Here is a 22,545-nt window from a genome sequence, read left to right on the forward strand (position 1 = left end):
GTTAAACTATTTCTATCCATATGTATTGATATATATACATAAATACATATATTACACAGGTTACAACGATAATTTTTAACTTCTGTAACTATACAATTTACTAAATTATTAAAAACATCGACGGCTCATGCCTAGACTCCTGGTTACTCGGGAGGCTGAGATCTGATGAACATGGTTTAAACCCATCCTGGGCATGAAAGTCCATTAACCTCTTATCTCCAAACAACCAACAGAAAATAAGAACTGGAACTGTGGTTTAAAGTAATAGAGTGGTAGCCTTGAGAGAAAAAGCTCAGGGACATAACCCGGCTCTTAGTTCAAGAACTACAATCTACACAAAAATTCTATTTAATTTACACCTGTGTAAGTAGAGTATTTCCATAACCCAAATGCATATCCATGCTCATTTGCAAGGTAACTCTGTTTTGTGTGAAGAACCACTAAACATTATCACTAAAGTAGCATTGGAAAGTGGGTTCATTCTATCTCTCTAATGGATTTTTCTCCACTCAAATACTCAAGTGTTACAATTATTCCAATTATTAAAATCATAGCTTTTTTCTTTAATATCCCTAATATTACAGTATCTTGTGCCCACTAAATGGGTGTTCTTACCACTTTGTCATGTGTCCTGCCCTAAATTATCCTGATAATTTTTTCAGATAGAAACTGGCTTCCTACATGTGTATGATCTTGGTCTCAGTCCACTTTATGTTATTCTTCCTGGAATTTAGAATAACAAGTGCATGGTGTTATGTACAGATTTTTCTGTCTAGTCTGGGCCTTAGCCAATGTTCTCACAACAGTGCACTCCCATGTAGTCAGGATTTTCATAAGCTTGTCATAGATGATTTTTAAAAAATCTTTGCATTTCCTGCAGGTTCTTGAGTACTGAATTAATTTGTGTTTTCTTGTCTTGTTTTGTTTCATTTGAATGTATGTGTTGAGTTGTTCCTAACTTTACTTTTTGTTTCTTTCCCTGATGTTCTTACCTAACGTGCTGAGAAACGAATTCTTCTTTCTCAAGATAGTCAGGGTGAACGTTATTTATTCCAAAGCAATTTCAGTAACATTTAAACACCTTCATATCTATGAATGGTATAAAAATGCTAAGCGCTGAGAAGGGTGTTTTTACTTTCACGGTAGTCTTTGCCATACACAGATCATGAAATATATGAAGATAATATAACTACGGATGCATGCCAGGAGGAGAAAAACCTATTATTAATTTTTTGACAGAGGCTTCCCTTCTAGTGAAAGAAATATATTATTTGATGCAGGATTTCTCAAAATCATATTGCTAGGAAGAACCTAAACAATCATCTAATACTATAGACTTGAGAGTGATGAAGACTTCCTGAATAATTTACTTTTGGGTCAATTAAAAGCAAGCTTCCAAAAAGAAAGTAGATTTTAGAGAAACATGATGAATTTTATGTAAATAGGTCCTTAGCTGATTTTGTTAATTTGTGAACTAATACAGGGTAATAAAGTACAGCAAGGTAAAAAAGAACTTCACATTGAAATGCTCATTTGTGTGTGTGTGTGTGTGTGTGTGTGTGTGTGTGTGTGTGTGTGTGTGTGTGTTCATGCGCATGGGAGTATGCAAACACACATGTGCATGTGCTCATGCATGCATTCATCATTCTTGAGGCTTGATAGTGCCTGGGAACTATTCCTCAGCTTCTGTGCCCAAGGATAGTGGTCTACCCCTTCAACCACTTCTGTTTCTTTTGTTTGTTTGTTTAGATAATCACTTGTATTTTCATGCTTGGACTGGCTTTGAACAGTGGTCATGAGATTTCAGACTTCCGTGTAGCTAGTTAAGTGTATTCAGCCTCTGAGTAGCTAGTTAAAATTCTGCCTGTCCTCTATGCTTCACTGCTCTTTTATTCATTTCCTGAGGTAATCACAAGCCTAAGTCATATATATGTCTAATTGCTTTAAAAATGCTGTTACTGCTTGGCACCATGGGCTCCTATCTGTACTCTTAACTACTTAGGAGGCTTGAGAACAGAACCCAGGCCAAAAGTTTAGTGGAATTCCTTCTCAATCTATAGCTGGGTGAATTGGAACATTTCCACCATCCTTCACTATCTAATTACTACGATGGAAAGGACTGTGGATCCAGGCCAATCAAGGTAGCAGGCTGGACTAGTTGATGTTCATCTCGGATGCCATTGATGATGGGAAGGCTAAAAGCACAGATCAGGTCCAAGTTCTTGTGGCAAGGAAACCCCTATACTAAAATGAGCCACTGATATGATGCCAGCCTAGCAAGAAAAATATACCCCAAGTTGAAATACCCACAATTTCCCACAACCAAAATAAATATATACATGAACATTCAAAAAACTGTTCTTTGCTCTAATATCAGCTTTATCTGACTATCATATGATGTGACAGAATAGTTTCTTCATTAAACTTATGATAATTTAAAAAGACCTAAAACATTCTTTCTCCCTTATTAAGTGCAAATGAATGGCAAATTCCCTCATTTCTTACATATTGGACTACCACTATAAATTAATCTTATGTTTATTATTAATAGTAATATATTCTGATTTATTACTTTACTTTGTAACAATTTTTAAACTTTTGGCTTTTCTGCTGAAGTTGAAGTAATTAAATAATATCATCAAATATATTCCTTGGGTATTTATGGCAGTTTTTTACAAAGTTTTTAACCAATGGCTTCTACGAATTCTTAATTGGTATATCATTTGGGTTATTTTAAATTTCAATTTAATTTTATTTTAATGGTAATGTACACAGAGGTTACAGTTACCTAAATAAGGTAAAGTATTGAGTACATTTAATAGGGAAGGAACATTGTAATGCCTTCCATTGAATTTTGTATACTCAAAACAAGAAATACTGATGCTTTTTTTGTTGCTATTGATCCATGGGTACTTCTGCTTTCTTTGTTAATGCATTTTTATTATAAAATCGATATACAGAGGGTTTACACTTAATTGAGTCAACTAAAGAGCACACTTCATTTTATTTTCTAAATTTCAAATTTTGGGCTTAAATGATTTCGTTTCTTTAGGGTAATTCATTTTTTTCAGAGTTGTAGGATTAGTTAATTTATTTTTGCATGATTTTTACACATGTAAATTATTCAGACACATGTATTTTTCTTTTATAATATTTAACATGACTATTTAAACAATTTTTTCTTAATTTTTATATGGTTAATGATTTTAAATAAATTTATTTTCTTATAGTTATAAACATATTTGTCCAGGTAACAAATCCTTACTGTATTTTCAAGAAGCACATACTTTATTAAGAAATGCTTCATTACTTGGCCACTTTTTGGAAATAGTTTTACTTGAATTAAAAAAAAAAAGTTTGAGCTCGGCATTGTGATTTGTGGCATCCATTTTCTAGCTATGGTGGGTAGTGTAAATAGGGTTTGTAATTCGAGAGATACTGAGAAACTCTGACCTTATTATAAAACTATTCAGAATGAAATGAATAGATATATAGCCCTCGCTACTGTTATATAGGGCACCTCGCTATCATATTCTAAATCTTGAGTTAAAACACCAGTAACATCAATCTTTTGTCAAAATAAAAGGACATTTGTTTCAAAATGCTTATTTTTTAAACTTATTTGCAAATATTCTCATGTCTTCTATTAATTTTCAATTTACTTAATCTAGTAAAATCCAAGTATATTGTGATTATTTTATTTCTACTAAACTTTTAAATAGTATGAGTAATATTATGATTTCATATATTAACATACTTTTAGTATTTGTGATAATTTCCTCTGTTTAATATGATAATATGAATATTCCAAATGTGTGTATGTGTGTGTTTATGTGGTTTTTGTGTGTGTTTGCTTTGTGTGTACTTTGTAATGTTTGGGAGATCACACCATTGCTTCACACATGCTAGGCCAATGTTTTACCATTGAGCTATACTGCCTAGTTATAATCCAAATAGTGTTGCAAATCATGACATTGAAAATTTCATTCCTAGTATGTTTTTTCAAAATTATATATGATAAAATGTGATCCTTATTCTATCCACGCTAGCAATTTTTATTGTTATATAGAATATTCCCACTACCTTTCCACTTCCAAAGTCTTGTGTTTGTTATTGATAAATGTTTTACTTTGCTTCTTTTCTCTCTTCATTCTTTTTCCCTTTAGAGTTTAGCTAATTTTTCTCTTATTTCTTTGCGAATTAATTATCATATTCCTATTAAATTTCCTTACATTGTAACAGGTATATACAATGCTTTATTTTCTATTTTCTTTTTTCCCATTTTCACTGACTTTTGGTCCAAACTATTAGATGGATTAAAAAGAAACTTGACTCAGGACACTTTACTTTTCTCCTTTTCTTCTCTGAAGTCTTTCTGTTTTTTGAAACACCATAGCAATGACATATAGCTCCTATGTGTTCCATCATTATTTCCCCTCTCACTCTCCTCTGTTGTACAGCTCAAGTTGTTATCATTCAGTTTGATGATGCTACAGCATTATCTAAGTCTTAACTCATTCCTAAATTAATTTTAGTTGTTTCCAGTATTCACTAAAGACATTTCTCTATGTATAATATCTGGGGTCTTGTGTTTTTACAAGGTACAAAATATGAGTGACTATCAAACATCTAGATATCTCTGTAGAATATTGGTCCACCTGCTCAATAAACTCGTATGTAAATTCAAGGAATACAGGTCAGTCAGAACAATCTTGTAAAATTGTGTAGCTTCAGCCTTCATACTAACTTTGAATCGTATTACCATGTTTAGTAGTGAAGACTAAATAGTTCTACTATAAGAGCAGATACATAGAAGAATGTAACAGAGTTGTCAAAAATAAATTCTTAGTTTTATGATCAATAGATTTTGAAAACTATCCTATGACTTTATGAAAAAAAATAAAATCTTAAATGGGTGTATTGACACTATTGTCTCTCGAGATTTAAAGAATGATCTTAGACTACTACCTCAATCCTTTTTTGTTTTGTTTTGTTTTTTTGACATTCATGGGGCTTGAACTCTGGGCTTAAGCGCTGTCTGTGTTCTTCTGCTCAATGTGAGTGCCCTACGGCTTGAGTTACAACACCAGATCTGGTTTTCTAGAGGTTTATAGGATATAAGACTCTCATGGACGTTCTTGCCCGGCCTGGCAGGGTTACAGATATGAGCCTACTTCCATCCTTATACAAAAATTTAATATAAAAAATGATTATCAAACTAAATGTGAGATGTGAAAACCTATAATGCATAAATGTAAAAGGTTTCTAAAATTTTGACATGGAATGCATTAGTGGCTAATGAAAAGCAAAAATAATCTGGATTATATCAAGTGATAGCTTTTCATAATTCAAAGGACACTATAACCGAAGTGAAAACGTATCCAGGAGATACAGGAAACATATTTGTTAATGCTACAATGTTAATGCTACAATATTACTGAATCTTAAGTATTTTTATATCTTCTAATTCTATATAAATTTTTCCCGAATAGGGTATTTCTTTAAAGAACATATGTAAATTGATAGTCAATAGGAGGAGCAAATGAAATAAGTTCCTCTTTAGTATCTAAGAATAAATCAAAAGAAAACTCACTAGTATGACCATAAAATAAAAAGATTACACAAAATATAGTAGTGCAATTATGGAGAAATTGATATACTCCACATAGCAAATCAATTTGTACAATACTACAATCATTATATCAAGCAAGTTTTCAAAAGGTCAAAGAAAATTTACAGGATATATTTATTACACTTCTATGTATATATTAAAGAGAAGTAAAAAACTTGTTTGGACAGGGAATATAGCTCATTGACAGTACACTTGAATAATATGTGTTAGAACCTGGAAATAATCCCCAAAAACAAATTTGAAAAGACACACTATAGAGGATGTATGCTGGACAAATTCCTGTAAGTGAATTTTATATCTATTTTAATGTCTGTTCTAAAATTTATGGCATTTCTATTTGAAGAAATGCAAGTTTGTGAAAATTAGGCTTGGAAAACCTATTATTGTACAATTTACTTCCAAAGCACTACAATGTATACAATAAAAGGAGATTATATATTGCATGTGAACTTCATGTCAGCAAAAAGGAAAACTATTGTTAAAAATACTTCACACAAATTGCAGAATACCTAAAAAGATGTTTTCATTGTTGGCTAAAAAGTCTTTGTAAACTACAGCGTTTAAAACAACGATGTGATTTCTGTGTTTTTTGAGTTTTTTGGTCGTTTTTTTTGAGTTTATACAGAGATAACTCAATCAAAAAGTGTATATGATAACTGTAATATCTAGGAATTATGCATCACTTATAAGTAATTGATAACCTTTTCTGGAAGAAACTTTTAGCAAATGACAAATGACCCAAATCTATGCATCTGAATTCTAAGAAAGTCATATGTTACTTCTTCAATCCAATTGTATTCTCTACTTTGCTAGGAAAAAAATTATTATCAAGGTAAGAACCAATAGCAATGAAAAGAATAAAAATACATAATCATCTTGACTTATTTGTGAAAATAACAAATGAAATAAAACAATTTCACTTAAGCAACTCCAATATTAGTACATATAAAGATGTTCCTGAATACCAATATCCATTGAATTTTTGGAATTTTAATTTCGACCAACATATAAAAACTAGAACAAGAAAACAAATATAGTCTTAGAGCAAATCAGCCTTCGACTAATTTTTTTAATTGTTTTGTAATTACTAAAGTATTGATACACTGGGAAGGGATGTGAAGGGTAAACAAAGGAGGAGGCTGCAGTGCTTGATAAGAAATGTACTTATCTTGCCCATGTAATTGGAACCCGTGTGTACAGTATGTTCACAATAAAAAATAAAATTTTTTAAAAAAAGTGAGGAAAAGGAAAAAAAGAAAAAGAAAAGAAAAAAAAGAATTGATACCATTAAGAAAATGATTTTTTCCTATGGAAATCAATTTAAAATGTTTATTACTTATTATAACTCAAATAGCAAACAAGAGTATTTTTATACAATCATTACAAATATCATTTTAATACTATAATAAAATAGAATAAAAGACCAGTCCCAATATATTATCATTATTCTTAATTCCTAATCATTACCTAAATACCTTAAACTGAATAGTCATGTCTTTAACATAAACATAAATATTCTATAGGTTTTACTTAACATTTTCCAGGGGAATGTATTCATGTTTCTAAGGAATGTTCACAGCAGTTAAAAGGTGCTTTTTTGAAATTAATGTGAGGCACAGAGGTAACTCCTGTTTTTAGTGGTTAAATGGAGATAAGAATTGAACAAGTATTTTTTTTTGCGGGATGGAGGGGTCCAGTCGTGGGGCCTGAACTCTGGCCTGGGCGCTGTCCCTCAGCTCTTCAGCTCAAGGCCAGAGCTCGATCACTTGAGCCACATCGCCACTTCCAGCTTTTTTCTTTTTGCGTATGCCGTGCTGAGGAATATAATCCATGGCCTCATGCATGCAAGGCAAGCGCTCTACCACTAAGCCACCTTCCCAGTCCCCTAAAAAGTACTTTCCTGTCTGGGCTAGTTTCAAACACAATTCTAAGATCTCATTACCCAGAATCGCTCAAATTATAGGCGTGAGTCACTTGGTTTGATGTATTTTTTTTAATTTAATTATGTTTTAAGATTTTTGTTTCACTATAATGTACATCGTTCCACACATAAATTCAAATATATGTATTTATTTCTGATGACAAATATTCTCTAAAATGTATGTCTTTCTAGATATTATATGTATATATATATATATGTATATATATATTGCTGAAGACAGACTTCCTCTAAAGCTTTTATGCTACTATTTTTTGACCTTTTTCATTTCAAAGATATACAGTCTATTCTTCCAAAAGTTTCCTAGAATACAATAACTAATATTTCAATAGAATGTATAATCTATTACTTTCAAGGGAATTTTAGAGATACACATGATATTGCAGTAACATTTACAGTATATTACTTGAAATAATTCTGTTGCCACTCTTAAATATTTGTGTGTAGTGGTGGGGAGAGAAGAAACTAATTCATATTGGTTAGGAATTTGCAATAATTCCAAAATCTATTCCATAATTTGTTATAAGCACATAGTCAATCTACCTGTTAAGGTTTAGTTTTTTTTGTTTCTTTATTTGTGCAGATTTTTAATATGGATGCATGCACAGTGGCAACATTAAAAATATTAATCCAGATTTTGTGGATGATTTATATTTCTCTTGGGTAAACTAATGGGCTCCAAGAAAATGTCCATAAGGTGCCTTTCAATTCTAATATCACTGTTTGTCTTAAAATGCTTTAAATTCTACACACTTTAATGTGGACACAGGGTCATATTGTGGAACTTTTCTCCGCAGAGAGTGAGCACTACCCTATTGCTTAACATGGACAATGTACCTTCATACATAGACTGGGCATGTGCAAAGAAGAAGTGGTAGTTGAACAATTTTCTTAGCAGTTTTTACAGATGAAATGTAAATAGAGCAACTACGAACTCAAAAGGAATGTGCAAAGAAGACAAGGGCACAAAGTAGAATGTGCCAAGAAATGCTGAAGTATATTTTCAAATAATGTGCTCAGGTGTGAGGGTGTGTTCAAAGTACAGATTCAGACAATGTACTTGGATATCTTGGGGGGGGGACTGCTTTAACCTATTCTGGGATAAATGTACAAGTACAAGCCGCTAACTCTGACTCTAATCAGACACAATATCATCAACTAGGGATAAATTCCAACTGCAAAGTAAGAAAAAAAAGGCTTATCACAGTTGGTGTTCAGGTTGAAGCAATGGCAATCACATAACTTTTCTTACAAATCTTCCATTGTTTTGGAGCATTAAAGTAGGAAAAAGCCAAGTAATTATTTTGCATGTACCTAAATTAAATGAGATGTATTCTATTGGTCTCTCTTTAACTTGAAAGTTATAGATTATGTCTTTTTATACTCTATCTTTGGACAATGATCTGCTGTCAGTTGTTTTCTTCTCGTCCCCTTCTTTTGCCCTTCCACTTACATAATTGTTATTTAAAGAGACATACTTAAGCTTGCATTTCTAAATTCTTCAAAATTATCTGAACTACTTTATACTTCTGGCAGCCTCCTATATCTTTCTCAAGGGACATATTTTTGACACTACCATATTTATCTTCTGATATTGGATATCTTCCTGCCTAATTAAGTGCAAGATATACATGAGACTCATCCAGATTTCTCAAAACTCCTACCACCATAAAATCCTATCTTACTTAGAAATCATGCTTTTAGAATGTCTGGGGAAGTGGCATCTCTCATTTTTGAATGACCCTAAGTGATAATTACATGCCGTCATGTTTTAAACCAATATGCGACTCAGTAGATGAACTAAGTGACAAAATGTGGTTTATGTATGCACGGTGGAATTCTTTTTTTTTTAATATTATTTTATTTTATTTCAGAACATACTGTACAGAGGGGCTACAATTACATGGGCAGGATAATGCATATATTTCTTACCAAGCATTGCAGCCTCCTCCTTTGTTTACACTTCACCTCCCTTCCCAGCCTCCCCCCTCCCCCCACCCAATTATACCCCCCTCCCCCCCCGACATTGTAAAGCTGGTTTTGACATGACATTTTGTACTTCTCATTGTTGCAACAGGTCCACCTGAATCCTTAAACGACTTGTTTGGCCCCATCTCCTCCACATGTTATACTGACATCAAATATAGTGAAAGCGGGGGTTACACTGTGGGGGAGGGACATACAAAGCAACAAAGAAATAATCTTATAAATGCGTTAGAAACATATGCATGAAAGAAACGAGAACATTAAAATACATATTTAAGGGTTCATTTTCCTAACATCACATTATCTGACCTTTTCCGCTTGACTCATACCTATACTAGATATTGCAAATAAGGGAAACCATGGGACCTATGCTTCTTTGGGCCTGGCTTACTTCACTTAATATAATTTTTTCCAAGCCTTTCCATTTCCTAACAAATGGGGAAATGTCATTCTTTCTGATGGAGGCATAGAATTCCATTGTGTATATATACCACATTTTCTTGATCCATTCATCTATTGAGGGGCATCTGGATTGGTTCCATATCTTAGCTATGGTAAATAATGCTGCAATAAACATAGTTGTGCTGGTAGCTTTAGTGTGGTCTTGTTTGTAAACATTTGGGTAAATGCCCAAAAGTGGGATTGCTGGATCATAGGGGAGATCTATGTGAAGTCTTTTGAGGAACCTCCATACTGCTTTCCAAAGTGGTTGAACAAGTTTACATTCCACCAACAATGGAATTCTATACTTCAAATTCATACGGAAATGGAAAGACTTGGAAAAATCCTACAAAGTAAAATAAACAAGACACAAAGAAATAGATTCCGTTGTTTCCTCATTTGTAATAAGTAGGAAATGTCTAGGATAGTGCTAGCAGTTGAGCAGAATTGCTCAATAACTATGTATGTATGACCATATAAGATGATGATGAGCAAAATGGACTCCTGGATATGGGAACAGAATTTTCTGTTTGTGGTTGTTGTTTTTAATGTACTATGTGATTCCTTTTTTCTTTTGTGTTTTCCCTTTGGTTTATCCCTGTTATATTTGATTTCAATATCCTGTGTATTGTATATACATTTATCTTAATTTAGCAAGGGAAGAGGAACAATGAAATGGCAAGACAAAGAACAAAGGGCAAACCAATGCAATAGCAATACTCATAAAACAACATGTTGGAAATTTACATTACAACTTATGTGGTGTATTGGGGTAAAGGAAAAGTGTGAGAAAAATGAGGGAGGGGTAAAAAAAGTAGCACATATTATGTATTCACTACCTTATAATTACTGCAACCCCTTCTATATATCACCTTGACAATAAAATTAAATTAAAATTGAGCTGTATAAAATATAATTTCACTGTATTGGTATAGTAATTTTATTCTAAGTGTATTACCTTTTAAAGAAATGAACATTTTGGCTGCTAATTTGATTTAATTATCCCTTTATGAGAGGGTCATCAACTTGAATATTATCAAACAATACAATATTTTTAGAATATACTTGTCATTATTTTGGAAAAAAATTGTTTTAGTATTGTCTCATACTAAAACAGAAAAAGTTCAATTCTATGGAAACACTTAACTTTTCAAACTTAATAATTGTTAGGAGGACAGAATATATGTGTTCTTCAACATTCCTATTATTACTAGCTATTCATATTCAAATTCTGAACATGCCACACTAGAGACATTCAAAACAGTACCTGTTTGCATTTTATTTAATTCTGTAATAAGTGCAGTTTTCAATGAGGCGTTACATATTTAAATTCAACAGAAAAAATAACCACAGTCTGGTAGAAGTTAAAACGATGAAGTATCTATATTAATTCCTCTAGAATAAACATTTGTTTATCAAGTAAGCCATTATTTAGATAACCATCAATCCCAAGATTTTATGCCATAAAGTCATCCTAGCTCAACAATTTCCAACTTGTAATGTGCACGTTAAAATTCCTTAAATTCACAACATGACTAGCATATAAGTATTGTGAAAAATACTACACTACTGCTAATGTGATGCCCTTCGTACACTAAACACTACACTAAACTTTGCTGCATCATTTTCCACCCAGTGTTACCCTTGAGATCAGAACACTTGCAAATATTATTTATAATTACATATTTTATCTATCATAGATAATCAGGAGATCTGAATGTCTGAATATTAAGATCTGAAGATTCTGGTTCAAATCCCACCCAGGAAGGACGGTTCCTTAGATGCTTACCTCCAATAAACTGGTCACGAAAAGCCTGACACAAGTGGCACTGAGGTTCAAGTGGTAGAGCAGTAGCCTTGAGCAAAAACAGTCTCAGGAACAGTGCCCAGGCCTAGAAGTTAAGCCCTAGGACAAACCAAATAACAAAAACAAAATAAAAACAAACCCTAACCGTAGCATTTTTCTCATTGTATACAGAGGTACATAATTAAGGAAATTTCTTCCTGTGTTATGTATTGGTAGAAAAAAAAAAAGATGTCACGCAATTACTCTCTTCATACCATGTTACACCAAAGTCTCAAAAAGTTGCTCTTTTGGTAAATTTATAAATTAATAGTATCAATTTGTTGACAACTTTATCTAGATTATTCACATTATCATGTTACTTATGAACTGTTGAAATTAACTGTTAACTAACTACTAATTATACCTTACTTGAAATAATATTTTAGGCAAATAGAATGCCATAATAATTTGTTAATTTGTAAATTAAATCTCTACTTAAAAACAATTTTATACGATCCTATAGAATATTAAATTACAAACAAAAATATTTATTTTAAATCTAAATTCTTATTTAGCCAGGTCTACAAAGTCCTACATTAAATGAACTTTCCTATTTCTCTAGGCTTAAGCTTTTGTAATCCAACATTTCTTTAGAATCTAACAGAATGATGGTTGCTTTTTCAAATTCTTGGTTGGGAATCATGAGCTCTTTTGCATCTAGTAATATTCTGTAATGAAGGCGACATTTAAACACAACTGTAATATTCTGTAATGAAGGCGGCATTTAAACACAACTGAGGATTATATGAGTTGCGTTTCAATAGGAAATTTGACTTCTCAAAATATATTGACAAAATTAGCCCAAATTTCCAACTGTGTATTCCTTTCTGGCTTATTTTTTATTCCTCTTTTGTTTGTTTTATTGAGACAAATTATACTACCTAGTCCACTGAAAGTATCACTACGTCATTCCACTCTCTAATCACCTGTCTTATTCTGAGTGCTAGAATTCCTGGCTTGTATCACATTGTCCTACAATAGTTTTCTTTTTTTATTTAATCTAGATACAGACTAGCAATTCTGAATTTCTCCAATAATATTTTCCGTTAGACTGATGGCTCAGATTGTTCATGTACTATTTTCAAAGATGTTCTAACATTTGAAACAGGATATGAACCTTTTCAGATGCTGTGAAGGGGTCTCTGATTCATTCCTCCCCGGATCTGATCCCTTTATTAATGATGAGTTGACTTTCTTACTATCTTTGTTCTCACCTATGTAATATTCTCAAGCTTTTTGGGGAAATTTCACTTGAGGACTTTCTAATATTAAAAATTATCACTTGATTTTATTCTTACTAAGGATATATTTTCTAACTTTTCTACATAATCTGACAGTTGTTCCATATGTGTGTTAGAACATATAAGTGCCTCTGTGTGTATGTGCGTGTTTGTATGTATATATGTATGCAAAAACCTCAAGCTCTTCTTCAGCACTCTTGCTCATAACTAGTATTCCATCACTTGAGACATTCTTCTAATGCATCTTTTGGCCGGTTAATTATAGTGTCTCAAAGACTGTTTTGCCCAAGCTGGATGCAAACTGAACTTCCCAGACTCCTTTACATTCTTAAGTTTTATTTCTCCATGGGTATCAACTTTTGAACTACAACCATTTTTGTGAGTGTAAAATCTAATCTGTTTCACAGATTTGTATCTCGAGTTCATATAAAGACAGATGACTATACACATTACTTATGCTGAGTATACACTGTTAGAAATGTGATCCTAAGCAGGTTTCAAGTGGTTCACACTGGTAATCCTAGCTAATTAGGAGGCTGAGATCTGAGGATTGCAGTTCAAATCCAGTATGAGTAGAAAAGTTTCTGAGGCATTTATCTCTAATTAACCAACAGAAACCTGGAAGTGGTGTGGGGCTCAAAGGTAGAGAAAAAGTTTTGAGCTGAACAATAGAGGGACAGGGCCCAGGCCTAGATTTCAGGCCCCACTACCATCAAAAAAAAAAAAAAGAAAGAAAAGAAAAAAAAAAAAAAGAAATGTGATCTTAGCCACTAGTTCATTGCTAGTATAATTCCTGTGCACTCGACATGGCCTTTTTTCCAGTTAAGTCCATGGTCTTATATATGAATTGCTTGGAACCAGAATTATTCTTCCATTCTACTTTTTACAAATTTGAATGATTAGCTATAATGATTTAGAGCTATTAGAAGAAAGAGAGTGGTCTCATCCTTCATGTTCCACTTAGTAGTAATGCTTTCTCTATGTCACTCCCATAGATCTGCATACTGGCCATGGCTTTATTATTTCAAAATTGTCTTATTTGCAGAGTCTTCTATAGTGTATAGAACCATTTTACTTAAATACAGAATTTCTCTTCTCCTATTCCTATTGTTTCTCCTTCTGTTACCTTATGTACACTTGGGTAATACTACACAACACAAACACTGAAAAAATTTTTCTGAGAACCTTCTTCCCACTTAAAATAGGTCTTTTTTTAAAATTTAATTTAATTTTATTTGAGAAGATACTGTACAGAGGAGTTACAATTACATGGGCAGGATAATGCGTACATTTCTTACCAAGCATTGCAGCCTCCTATTTTGTTTACTCTTCACATCCCTTCCCAGCCTCCCCCCTCCCCCCAATCCCAATCCTTCTCCTTCCCCAACTTCCACCTCGCCCCCCGCACCGACGTTGTCAAGCTCGTTTTGGACATGACAACTTGTACTTCTCATTGTTGCAACAGGTCCACCTGTATCCTTAAACAACTGGTTTTTCCCCATCTCCTCCACAAGTTATACTGACATCAAATGTAGTGAAAGCAGGGGATATACTGTGGGGGAGGGACATACAAAGCAACAAAGAGATAATCTTATAAATGCGTTAGAAACACATGCATGAAAGAAAAAAACATTAAAATACACATCTAAGGGTTCATTTTCCTGACATCACATTATCTGACCTTTTCCGCTTGACTCATACATATACTAGATATTACAAATAAGGGAAACCATGGGACCTATGTTTCTTTGGGCCTGGCTTACTTCACTTAATATAATTTTTTCCAAGTTTTTCCATTTCCTAACAAATGGGGCAATATCATTCTTTCTGATGGAGGCATAGAATTCCATTGTGTATATATACCACATTTTCTTGATCCATTCATCTATTGAGGGGCATCTGGATTGGTTCCATATCTTAGCTATGGTAAATAATGCTGCAATAAACATAGTTGTGCTGGTAGCTTTAGTGTGGTCTTGTTTGTAAACATTTGGGTAAATGCCCAAAAGTGGGATTGCTGGGTCATAAGGGAATTCCATGTGAAGTCTTTTGAGGAACCTCCATACTGCTTTCCAAAGTGGTTGAACAAGTTTACATTCAAACCAAGAATGAAGTAAGGTTCCATTCTGTCCACATCCCCTCCAGCATCTGTTGTTGTTAGAGTTCTTGATTTTTGCCGTTCTAACGGGAGTGAAGTGATATCTCAATGTTGTTTTGATTTGCATTTCTTTTATGGCTAGGGATGTTGAACATTTCTTCATGTGTCTATTGGCCATCCTTCTTTCTTCTTCAGAGAAGTTTCTCTTTAAGTCTTTCACCCACTTATTTATTGGGCAGTTGTTTCTTTGCGGATTTGTTGTTGGGGGGTTTAATTTTTTGAGTTCCAAGTATATTTTAGATATGAGACCCTTGTCCGTTGTATGGCTAATAAATATCTTCTCCCAATCCGTGGGCTTTCTATTGATCTTGCTAGCTATGTCATTTGCCCTGCAGAAGCTCTGCAACTTTATGCAATTCCATTTGTCCAACCTTTCTTTGATTTGTTGTGTTTCCGGGTCTCTATTCAGAAAATTTCCACCTGAGCCAAGGAGACCTAGGGTTTCTATCACCCTCACCTAGGAGAAAATAAAAATAAAAGCATTGTAGTATAAGAAACAAATTATATTAAAAGATGCCAATATAAACTATCATGAACAACACACACCTAGTATTTGTTTCTCATACCTGTAACACTAACTATAGCAAGGATTATATATGTGAGCCCGAGGCACCAAGCAGTTCATCATTTCAAAAATGTCTATTTGAAGACAGGTGCCAGTGTCTCATTCCTATAATCCCAGCTACTCACGAGGCTTAGATCTGAGTATCACAGTTCAAAGCCAGTCCCCATAAGACTCTTATCTCCAATTTGCAACTCAAAAACCAGAAGTGGCCTGTGGCTCAATTTGAGCACAGAGGCACAGGGAAAGTGCCCAGGCCCTGAGTTCACCCCACAACTGACTCAAAAAATAAATAAACTTTTTAATGGCTGAATTTCTTGTGAATTAAAATGACAGGTGTGTTATACAATTCTATAGACTACAACAGATTTCGTTATATTTGCAGTTAGAAAAAGCAACAGCACCTAACTAAAGGATTTTTTTTTCATAAACTGGGGCAGACTGGTCTTTAATTAGAGGAAATTGCTGGACTCATATATAGTTTTTTTTGGTTGGTTTTTGTTTTAATTTTAGAACAGGATGAGAAACATTATTTCTGCCAATGGTCATTTGGATATGTTTAACATCATTCACAGGCCATGTAGAATTAACAGTAAAGACAAGACACAGTCAACTGGCAATAAACCTACTCGTTTTTATGCCATGTTCCAAGGGAATTGTTTAGCTTATATGTCCCTATGGCCTATAGTTTCCTATTCTTGTTTTAATCAAAATACAAGTATGTTCTACCAATTCAGATTTTAGCCAGGCAATATGTAGTATTAGTGCTAAGAGTCGAGGAAAATTGTAACACAACCAGGGAAGCATAAAACCAACACTTTAGTAGCTGGACACTGAAGACTCAGGCCTATAATCCTAGCTACTCAGGAGGCTGATGATCACAGTTCAAAGACAGCAGGAGTGAGAAAATTTGTGACTCTTCTCTTCAATTAACAACCAAAAAGCCATAAAGGAAGCTGGGGCTCCAGAGGTAGAGTAGCCTTGATTAAAAAACCCAGGGGCAGCACACAATCATGATTTCAAGCTGAAGGTCAGGTACACAAATAAAAAAAAAACATCAACAACAACAAAAAAAGAAACTGGGAGAAAGCTAAGGAAAGGTTGCCATTGTCTATAAGAAAAATATACACATGACATGAATTGTGGAATGGTAAACTCACTGTACACACCTTAGTAACAAGTACATTTAAAAAATAATCTGAGAAAACCCAAAGCCATGGGCCTTATGATGTGCATCTGCTTTCCAGAATTTCAAAGTTCCATCATCTGAGCTGGTACCTCACGGGTTGAAGCCCAGGGAGATTAGTAAATATGAGGGCAGAGATCTTTTCAGAATGTCCCACCAAATCTTTGCTTATGTTAGGCAAAAAACGAAACAAAGCAAGGAAAATAGACTTTAAGGTTAATTAGGCTGCTATTAAAGATTCAGATGTTGGTATACTTTGTGGAAGGGAAGGGAAAAATGGTTTAAATAGGGATGCAGGTGGAGCCATTGCAACACTGAGATGTACAACATTTTATGTCAAAAAATGAACTTTACAAATTTGGCGGGGGAGGTGGGGGATGGGAAGGGATAGGAAGGGGAAACAAAGGAGGAGGCAACAATGCTTCATAAGAAATGTACTCATTACCTTGCTCATGTAATTGTAACTTCTCTGTATGGTATTTTCACAATTAAAAAAATTTAAAAAAAAGATTCCAGGCAAAATTATACTGTTACATGATAAGTTAGTACATATGTTTTGTAGATACTGAACACACATGTGTCAGAAAAAATATCCATGGATTCAAAACTGGAAACACTGAAGTGTCAAATCCCACATAAATCCAAAGACATTAATTGTTGGAGATTTTAACACACCACTCTCCCCACTAGATAGATCAACTCGGCCAAAACTCAACAGAGAAACCACAGATCTAAACAGCTGCATAGATCAACTAGATTTAACAGACATTTCCCGAATATTTCACACAGCAGCATCAGAATAAACGTTCTTCTCAGCAGTACATGGAATATTTTCTAAAATAGACAACATTTTAGGCCACAAAGCAAACTTGTCCAAATTCAGAAACATTGAAGTTATACCTTGCATTCTCGCTGACCACAAGGGAATAAATTTTGAACTCAACACCAAAAGCCACCAAAGAAAGTCCGGTATCATATGGAGGCTGAACAACACACTGCTGAATCACGAGTGGGTCATGGAAGAGATTAGAAAGGAAATTGAAATGTTCATGCTATTCAACAAAAATGAGCACACAAATTACCAGCTACTCTGAGACACAGCAACGGCAGTACTCAGAGACAAGTTTATAGCTCTGAGCTCCTACATCAACAAATTGGAGAGATCTGAAACCAACAATTTAATGACACATCTAAACCTCCTTGAAAAAGAGCAGCAAGTTAAACTCCAATCCAGTAGACGGAAAGAAATAATTAAAATTAAATCAGAATTAAATGAATTAGAATAAAAAAAACTATAGAAAGAATCAACAAAACAAAGAGTTGGTTTTTCGAAAATATTAACAAAATTGACAGACCCTTAGAAATCTTATCAGAAAAAGAAGAGAATACACCCAAATTAATAAACTCAGAGATGAGAATGGAAACATCACCACGGAAACAACCAAGATTCTGAACATTATAAGGGAATATTTCTCAAAACTTTATGCTAATAAGTTTGACAACTTGACAGAAATGGACCATTTCCTAGCAAATATTGACATGACAAAACAAAACCAAGATGAGTTAAACCAGCTTAACAGGCCAATATCAAGCATTGAAATAGAAACAGAAAATAAGAGACCTCCCAGCTAAGAAAAGTCCAGGACCAGATGGTTTTCAAGCGGAATTTTACAAGGACTTCAAAGCAGAGCTCACACCAATACTCCTCCAACTCTTCAATGAAATTGAAAGAGAAAGTTCACTACCGAACACACTCTATGAAGCCATCATAACCCTCATCCCAAAACCAGGCAGGGACTCATCAAAGTAAGAGAAGTATGGACCCATTTCTTTGATGAACATTGATGCAAAACTTTTCAACAAAATTTTGGCCAATCGACTTCAACAATTCATACAAAAAATCATACACCACGATGAAACAGGATTCATTTCAGAGATGCAAAGACGGTTCAATATACGCAAATCGATTAATATTATACATCACATCAACAGGAGCAAGGATAAGAACCACATGGTTATCACAATAGATGCAGAAAAAGCATTCGACAAGACCCAACACCCCTTTATGATGAAGGTTTTGGAAAAATTAGGAATCCATGGGACATTCCTCAATACAATAAAGGCTGTATATGACAAACCTACAACCAGCATTATACTTAATGGTGAAAAACTAAAGCCATTTCCTCTTAACTCAGGAACAAGACAAGGATGTCCACTCTCTCCACTTCTCTTCAATCTAGTAATAGAATGCCTTGCTACAGCAATAAGACAAGATGCAAACATAAAGGGGTTCCAAATAAGGAAAGAAGAAATAAAACTCTCCCTCTTTGCAGATGACACGATCTTGTATTTAAAGAATCCCATAGACTGCACTCCCAAATTTCTCAAACTGATTCAAAAATTTGGCAAAGTAGCAGGGTATAGAATTAACCCTCAAAAATCAATGTCTTTTCTCTATGCAAACAATGAGAAAAGTGTGGCTGAAATTAGGAAACTAACTCCATTTGTAATAGCCCCTCAAAAAATAAAATACCTAGGAATTAACTTAACCAAAGAATTGAAGGACCTCTATGATGAAAACTTTAAAATCTGAAAAAGGAAATCCAAACAGAACTTAGAAAATGGCAAAACATCCCATGCTCCTGGATTGGAAAGATTAACATCACGAAAATGGCATGACTTCCCAAGGTTATCTACAAATTCAATGCAATACCTATCAAAATTCCACCCTCATTCTTCAAAGAAATAGAAGAGGCAATCCAAAAATTCTCATGGAACAATAAAAGACCCCGAATAGCAAAAATGCTCCTCAATGGAAAGAACACTGCTGGAGGAATATCAATACCAAATTTCAAACTCTACTATAAAGCCATAATAATCAAAACCACTTGGTACTGGCACAAGAACAGACCTCAGGACCAATGGAATATAAATGAAAACCCAGAAATGAACCTACATGCATATAGCCAACTAATCTTTGATAAGGGAGCTAACATAATAGAATGGAAGAAAGACACCCTCTTCAGAAAATGGTGCTGGCAAAATTGATTAACTACTTGTAGAAAACTAAAACTAGATCCTTATATATCACCCTGCACCCGAATCAACTCCAAATGGATTAAAGACCTCGAAGTCAAAGCAGACACTCTGAAAACATTACAGGATGGAATAGGAGAAACCCTAGGTCTCCTTGATTCAGGCCGAAATTTTCTTAATTTAGACCCAGAAACCCAACAAATCAAAGAAAGGTTAGACAAATGGGATTGCATGAAGTTGCAGAGCTTTTGCATGGCAAAAGTCATAGCTAGTAAGATCAATAGAAAGCCCACAGATTGGAATAAGGTCTTCACTAGCCATACAACGGACAAGGGTCTCATATTTAAAATATACTTGGAACTCAAAAAATTAAATCCCTCAACAACAAATCCTCAAAGAAACAACTGCCCAATAAATAAGTAGGCTAATGACTTGAAGAGAAACTTCTCTGAAGAAGAAAGAAGGATGGCCAATAGACACATGAAGAAATGCTCAGCATCCCTAGCCATAAAAAATGCAAATCAAAATAGCATTGAGATACCACCTCACCCTAGCTAGAATGGCTGTAATCAAAAACTCTAACAACAACAGATGCTGGAGGGGATGTGGACAGAATGGAACCTTACTTCACTGTTGGAGGGAGTGTAAACTTGTTCAACCACTTTGGAAAGCAGTATAGAGGTTCCTCAAAAGACTTCACATAAATCTCCCCTATGACCCAGCAATCACACTTTTGGGCATTTACCCAAATGTTTACAAACAAGACCACACTAAAGCTACCAGCACAACTATGTTTATTGCAGCATTATTTACCATAGCTAAGATATGGAAGCAACCCAGATGCCCCTTAGTAGATGACTTGATCAAGAAAATGTGGTATATATACACAATGGAATTCTATGCCTCCATCAGAAAGAATGACATTTCCCCATTTGTTAGGAAATGGAAAAACTTGGAAAAAATTATATTAAGTGAAGTAAGCCAAGCCCAAAGAAACAAACGTCCCATGGTTTCCATAATTTGCAATATCTAGTATATGTATGAGTCAAGCAGGAAAGGTCAGATAATGTAATGTTAGGAAAATGAACCCTTAGATAAGTATTTAAATGTTTTTTTTTCTTTCATGCATTTGATTCTAACTCATTTACAAATTATTTCTTTGTAGCTTTGTATGTCTCTCCCCCACAATACAACCCCTGATTTCACTATGTTTGATGTCGGTATAATTTGTGGAGGAGATGGGGACAAATATGTTGGTTAAGGATACAGGTGGACCCGATGCAACTATGAGAAGTACAAGTTGTCATGTCAAAAACGAACTTTATAACTTTGGTGTGTGGGGGGCGGGTTTGGGTGGGGGGGCGTGCAGAGGCTGGGAAGCGATGTGAAGGTTCAACAAAGGAGGAGGCAGCAATGCTTGATAAGAGATGTACTCATTATCTTGCCCACGTAATTGTAACCCCTCTGTAGAATATGTTTACAAAAAATTAAAATTAAAATTAAAGAAAAAAGAAACACTGAAGTGTAAGGTATATTAATTAGGTAAGTTTCATTAGGTAGCCATCGAAATGAACACCACATGGTATTCAGTCAGGTAAAGTAGTTTATTTACCTAACTGCTGCCCATGCCATACATGGCAGAGCGGCATGTAAAAAAAGGTGGAGCAACCTAACCTAGTGTCAGGACATATCTAGGCCAAGGATTGGATGAGAAGTGTTACCAGAGGCTGACCAGGTTGTGACTTAGCAGGAGGGGGAGGTGGCTATCTCCAGGTGTGTCAGATACCTAGTTAACACATAAAGGGTGGAAACAGCCAAGAAATGGGGGGGGGGGGTGTCTGCATAGGGTCTGCACGCTGGGGCAGACCTAATACCAAATACAGGTAGTTCCTCTGGCATGTGACTTCTGACTCCATTCTCTATCACTTTCTTTCTTTCTTTCTTTCTTTCTTTCTTTCTTTCTTTCTTTCTTTCTTTCTTTCTTTCTTTCTTTCTTTCTTTCTTTCTTCCTTCCTTCCTTCCTTCCTTCCTTCCTTTCTTCCTTCCTTCCTTTCTTTTCTTTCTCCTTCCCTCCCTCCCTCTCTCTATCTCTCCTCTCTTTCAATCAACCTCCCACTCTCCTCTACCTCAGTATTCTCAACTCTCAAATAATGAACACTTGCTGAGTTGAACTCACAGGCTGGGAAGAACAGCTCAATTGGCAAATGTGAAATTTAATTTAATATTTCCTCACACCTCTACCACAGGTCACTGGAATCAAATTGTGAACACTTAGCAGCATGGCATTTCAAGCCTTTTGGATGAGGAAAGCAAGCAAATACATTGCATTCTGTGAGGTCCACCCAGGGAAGATGAGGCAGAGTCCTTCCTCCTCTTGGTTAAATCCCAGCCCAGTTTCTGGATCAGGAGAGGTGACTGCCTCCAATGAACCAGGGATCTATATGACACAGGTACTGAGCAGCAACTTAGCCTCTTGTGGTGCTGAGATGAATGGCATGATTCAACATGATCCACTGTT

General features: G+C 34.6%; 1 long non-coding RNA gene across 1 annotated transcript in view; it reads left to right on the forward strand.

The window, feature by feature from the left end:
* LOC138837903 (uncharacterized) overlaps positions 1–22,328 on the forward strand; it is a 53,208-nt gene extending 30,880 nt beyond the window's left edge. The window contains exon 4 of the long non-coding RNA XR_011375499.1: positions 22,274–22,328. This is a non-coding gene — a long non-coding RNA (uncharacterized lncRNA). The remainder of the gene's footprint in view (positions 1–22,273) is intronic.
* The last annotated feature ends 217 nt before the right edge of the window (positions 22,329–22,545 follow it).

Source organism: Dipodomys merriami, unplaced genomic scaffold (genome assembly GCF_024711535.1).
Source record: "Dipodomys merriami isolate MVZ:Mamm:240054 unplaced genomic scaffold, mDipMer1.0.p SCAF_279, whole genome shotgun sequence".
NCBI classification, from domain to species: domain Eukaryota; kingdom Metazoa; phylum Chordata; class Mammalia; order Rodentia; family Heteromyidae; genus Dipodomys; species Dipodomys merriami.